The following is a 6427-nucleotide window of genomic DNA, read 5'->3' as shown; positions in this document are numbered from 1 at the left end:
CAGGAGATTTATTGTTTTTGAGAGAATGTATTGCTTCAGAAATTTCCTGATGTGTGATTTTAGAGTTAAGGGATTGGTTTTGGGCTGGAGTTATGGAAGGAAGTGATATACCAGTAAGAAAATCATTAATATATTCAGTAGTCGGTTGGACAATGTCAGGCGCATTCTCCAGATTATATAAATTTTCATAATATTTGGCGAATTCCTCTGCTATATGCTTGGGATTATATAATTTTTGGTCTTGACTGTCATATAAGAAGGGGATTCTTGATTTAATTTCTATTTTTTTAATTCTATTAGCTAAAATTTTTGACGCTTTATTACCTTGAGAGTAGTGGTCTGAATTGAGTTTACGCAGGTGGAATTCATGTTTTTCGTGTAAATGAAGATATAAATGGTGTCTGGCTGTTTTTAATTTGCTGATAATTTTAGGGTCTAACGAAATCTTAGAAGAATCCTCTAGGTTTTTGATATCAGCTAGTAATTTATCAAGAGTTTTCCGTCTATTCTTCTTTTGGATAGCCGCATGTTTTAGCAAAACACCCCTTATAAATGCCTTGTGCGCACTCCATAATGTAATATCTGAAACCAGCTTATTGTCATTGGATTTAAAATATTCATTTAATGAATTTTCTACCTCTGTACGAATAGAAGAATTTTGGAGTAAGGAGTTATTGAGTCTCCATGGGGAATATATTCTATTACTATACTTATCATCCAGAGTAAGAGTGATAAACGCATGGTCAGACCATGTTATATTAGAGATTGATACTTCTAACACTTTTTGAAGGAGCCATTTATCTGATACAAAGAGGTCAATTCTAGAGTAAGTATTGTGTGGGTGTGAAAAAAAAAGTAAAATCTTTTTCATTAGCATGGTGAACCCTCCATATATCCAGAAGACCCTCTTGGAATAAGAAATCTCTGAGGTGTGAATTCTTTTGAGAGGGAAGAGGAGAGGGCAGCCTATCAATTGAGGAGTCAGGACACATGTTGAAGTCGCCACAAATCAATAGAGAGCCTTGCTTAGAATCCTGAGCTATTTTGACTGTACGTTTGATAAAATTGATCTGATCAGCATTAGGGGCATATAAATTAACTATTGTGTATCTAGAGTTGTTTATATCGCATATAATGATGATGTATCTGCCCTCTTCATCAATTATTGTATTATGACACTGGAAGGCAACAGAATTTTTAAAACCTATAATCACACCTTTTCTTTTATTTGAAGCTGATGAGAAAAAGATGTGTGGAAAGGAGGGGTGATAAAATCTGTAGGAGTCTTCCTTATTAAGGTGGGACTCTTGAATACAGATAATGTCAGCTCCTTGTTTCCTCACCTCATTCCAACATGCTGACCGCTTAAATGGGCTATTAAGACCCTTAACATTTGCAGAGAAGATTTTTATACCTTTACTAGCCATATTGATTTCTAATGCAATATGCTAATAATTCTAACCTGAGATGATTAATTATTAGTGTGTGAGTGAAATAGTGAAGTACACCTAAGTTACCGTGAAGAAATTGTGGGGAACGTAGATTTGACTCTTTGACTTCCTTTGTTTGAGGTAGACCTTTTTTGTGTAACCTTGTAAAACAATAAGATAAAACATAGGAAAAAAAAAGATTAATAAATAACAGAAACATAACAATGGTCTAACAGTGACCACAAGTAGTGATGTATCTCACTTAGTATGGGAGGCGTTAGGAAAACAGTGGATTAGGGAATGTGAACACAGAGATGTAATATGTGTTCTCAGAGGTAGAGCATCAGGGTGTGGAACCCCATAAGAATAGCATAATAGTAGTATAACCAAACAAGTATAACATGGAAGGATACTTATGGTATCAAAGAAACTGTCCAGCATAAGTTTCACGGAGGATTTCTTCCCACTTTGGTCCATTCTGGAGTTAGGTTAAGGTGGCTTCTATCAGAGGAAGGTCTATTAGAAGGAGAGTTCATTGCTTTGTCTCTTTCTTTGTCTTTATCTTTGGCTTTGGCGCCCTCCGGTGGCACAGAGATGTTCCATTTGGCAAAAGCTACTGACGCTTCCTGTGGAGAAACTAGGACATTTGATGAATTTTGGTATCTCACAATCAGCTTGACAGGGAAACCCCATTTGTAAGGAATATTGTTATCCCTTAGTGCTTTGGTGTATACTTGGAACTCGCGTCTCCTGCTCAGTGTCGCTGGTGATAAGTCAGTGAATAGGAGGACATTACAAAATCTTTCAGGGATATCTGTCCTCTTTTTTTGAGCTTCTCTCATTAGGGAGTCTTTTAGGTGATAAAAGTGTATTCTGGCAAGAACATCTCTGGGAATAGAGGCTGGAAGAGCTTTGGGTTTGGGAACCCGGTGAACCCGGTCTAATATCAACTCTGGCCCTGGAGTGTCTGGCAGATATGCCACTATGAGGTCCGCAATAAAGTCCTGCAACTGAGAGTCCAGAACATTTTCAGGAATGCCTCTGAATCTAATGTTGTTTCTTCTGGAGCGATCCTCCAGATCAGCGATTTTAAGTTTCATGGAGGCTATGTCATCTTCAACCGCATTATGATTATCAACTAGTGAGTTATGCGCTGAGACAAATTCCTCCATTTTTTCTTCCAAATGTGCGGTTCTTTCTCCTATAGCGACTATGTCTGCATGAATAACAGAGATTGTTTCTTTAAAGTCGCCATGAATAGATCGTTTTAGATCTGACAGCATGTCCTGCATTGCATTGACTGTTAATCCAGGGTCTATGCCTGGTGACGCAGGGTAAGTATCAAGGGGAGGACTGTATGGCTGCTGTTCACTCACCCTCTTTTGTTTTTTAGGTTCCTGTGAAGAAGGAGAGTCGGATCCTGCTGAAGAGGGAGACCCTGGTGAACGCTGAATGAGCGCCGCTGCAGAGGACGGGCAGGGCGCTCCCTCTGTGTGGCGGGAACCGGCGCCATCTTGTGAAGACCCAGGAGCTGGATGGAAGAATGCCGTCATCTTCTGAGGCTGCGATCCCTTCTTCCTTCCTCTGGTCATCATCGGAAGGAGTGCTGGAACAAGGTCCGTTCTGGGGCAGGTAAGTATCTCCAAATCCTTTGAAATATCGCCGCTTTGTGCCGCTGTCGGAGTTCCACAGCCGGAGCTCTGGCACTATGCGACCTCTCCTCCCGGCATCCGGCCACGCCCCCCTTTATTTTTTTATTTTACACTTTTCATCCCCCATAAGTTCATACAAGACCTCTGTGGGACATTTACTTCACTTTTTCTTTTTCTTTTCACTGTTGATTTCTCCTGTACCTGGGGCTGACATAGTAGCCCCAGTTGCAGGAGAAATGCACCCCCCAGAGAGGCTGTACAGCGCAATACAGCGCTGTACAGCCTCAGTGCAGGGCTAATCGAGGTCTGTGGATGAACTCACACAGCTCCTGGACTCTCCGGTCCCGGCGGTCACATGACCGCCAGGCCGGAACAGGAAGCGCATAGCGCTTCCTGCTCTGCATACACAGCGCTCAGTGAGAAGTCAGGGACACCTGGGCACTGTCCCTGCCTTCTCTAAGGGTTGCCCTGCTGTCACTGACAGCGGGCAACCCGATCAGCAGCTGCACGGTTAGTGTGCAGCTGCAGTTTCTGAACGGACGTTCTGGAACGTCCATTCAGAAATAGAGAACCACCTCCCGGACGTTTATATCCTATGGGCGGACGGGAGGTGGTTAAAAAAAAAAATTGTCATTAACATTTTCTGGTGAAATTAACCAATTTTTTGGGTGTATAGTACCGCTGCTATACCTAGTAGGCCGGTGAAAAAAAAAATTAAAAAAATTGTCAGTTACATTTTCGGATGAAATTAACCCATTTTTGGGTGTATAGTACCACTGCTATAACTACAGGGAGTGCAGAATTATTTGGCAAGTTGTATTTTTGAGGATTAATTTTATTATTGAACAACAACCATGTTCTCAATGAACCCAAAAAACTCATTAATATCAAATCTGAATATTTTTGGAAGTAGTTTTTAGTTTGTTTTTAGTTTTAGCTATTTTAGGGGGATATCTGTGTGTGCAGGTGACTATTACTGTGCATAATTATTAGGCAACTTAACAAAAAACAAATATATACCCATTTCAATTATTTCTTTTTACCAGTGAAACCAATAAAACATTTCAACATTCACAAATATACATTTCTGACATTCAAAAACAAAACAAAAACAAATCAGTGACCAATATAGCCACCTTTCTTTGCAAGGACACTCAAAAGCCTGCCATCCATGGATTCTGTCAGTGTTTTGATCTGTTCGCCATCATCATTGCGTGCAGCAGCAACCACAGCCATAGGTTCTCAATGGGGTTCAGATCAGGTGAACAAGGAGACCATGTCATTAGATTTTCTTCTTTTATACCCTTTCTTGCCAGCCACGCTGTGGAGTACTTGGACGCGTTTGATGGAGCATTGTCCTGCATGAAAATCATGTTTTTCTTGAAGGATGCAGACTTCTTCCTGTACCACTGCTTGAAGAAGGTGTCTTCCAGAAACTGGCAGTAGGACTGGGAGTTGAGCTTGACTCCATCCTCAACCCGAAAAGGCCCCACAAGCTCATCTTTGATGATACCAGCCCAAACCAGTACTCCCCCTCCACCTTGCTGGCGTCTGAGTCAGACTGGAGCTCTCTGCCCTTTACCAATCCAGCCACGGGCCCATCCATCTGGCCCATCAAGACTCACTCTCATTTCATCAGTCCATAAAACCTTAGAAAAATCAGTCTTGAGATATTTCTTGGCCCAGTCTTGACGTTTCAGCTTGTGTGTCTTGTTCAGTGGTGGTCGTCTTTCAGCCTTTCTTACCTTGGCCATGTCTCTGAGTATTGCACACCTTGTGCTTTTGGACACTCCAGTGATGTTGCAGCTCTGAAATATGGCCAAACTGGTGGCAAGTGGCATCTTGGCAGCTGCACGCTGAGACTTTTCTCAGTTCATGGGCAGTTATTTTGCGCCTTGGTTTTTCCACATGCTTCTTGCGACCCTGTTGACTATTATGAATGAAACGCTTGATTGTTCGATGATCAGGCTTCAGAAGCTTTGCAATTTTAAGAGTGCTGCATCCATCTGCAAGATATCTCACTATTTTTGACTTTTCTGAGCCTGTCAAGTCCTTCTTTTGACCCATTTTGCCAAAGGAAAGGAAGTTGCCTAATAATTATGCACACCTGATATAGGGTGTTGATGTCATTAAACCACACCCCTTCTCATTACAGAGATGCACATCACCTAATATGCTTAATTGGTAGTAGGCTTTCGAGCCTATACAGCTTGGAGTAAGACAACATGCATAAAGAGGATGATGTGGTCAAAATACTCATTTGCCTAATAATTCTGCACTCCCTGTAGTAGGCCGGTTAACAAAAAAAAAAAAAAAATTGTCAGTTACATTTTCTGGTGAAATTCAGCAATGTATTGGTGTGAAGTACCACTGCTATACCTATTAGACCGGTAAAAAAAAAAAAAAAAACATTTGTCAGTTACATTTTATGGTCAAATTCACCAATTTTTGGGTGAAATATACCCCTCCTCTACCTAGTTGACAGCTTAATAAATTTCTATAATTTTTATTTTACATTTTCGGGTGACAATAAACAATTGTTTTCTGTCATAGACCCCTGCTCTACCAAGTAGACAGGTTAATTAATTTCCGTAATTTTTCTGTTACATTCTTGGGTTGACATTATACAATTTTACACGTGAATAAACCCCTGCTCTGCATAGGTGACAGGGAATAACATTTCTGAAATTCTTCTTTAATTGATGCGCGCCACCTCATTTGATTCAATGCCTAAACTTAAACAAGTTGTACCACATTTAAGCTTCAATACTTTGTCCCACATTTCCGCTATACTCTTTTGGCCAACATTTGCGCCTCAATAGCTTTTCCCACAATTCTGCTTGACTCTTTTGTCCCACATTTGCGGCTCAATAGCTTTTCCCACATTTCTTCTCGATCCCAATTTATTTTAATATACTGTATTTATCTCTCTTAAATTTGGTCTCTTTTTCTCACGCTCCCTCTCCGGCCTGGAACTCTGATTCCCCGCCACCCGTAATCACTATGATAGGCGCATAAAAGAACATCGAAAGTTGATAGGGCAGATATCAAATTGGATTGTGAACATCACGGGGACATGCGACATAGTGGTGCCGTATGCACACGACTACACAAACTAACTGACAGGGGTCAGCCCCTGCAACTTCTGGGTCTCCAAATTGGGCACATGGCCTGAGCTTGCCCTTTACGCCTTGGAGGTGCTGGCCTGCTCTGAAGCCGGTGTATTGTCTGAACGTATGTTTAGCACGACTGGAGGGTTATATTTCCCAATGTTTTGGGGTGTACCCTAATTTAAAAAAAAATAAAAATAAATTTTAAACCAAAAAGCAGTGTAGGCTACCTCCT

The sequence above is a fragment of the Bufo gargarizans genome, chromosome 1, assembly GCF_014858855.1.
Source record: "Bufo gargarizans isolate SCDJY-AF-19 chromosome 1, ASM1485885v1, whole genome shotgun sequence".
NCBI lineage: Eukaryota > Metazoa > Chordata > Amphibia > Anura > Bufonidae > Bufo > Bufo gargarizans.
Note: the sequence above shows the minus strand (reverse complement) of the source record.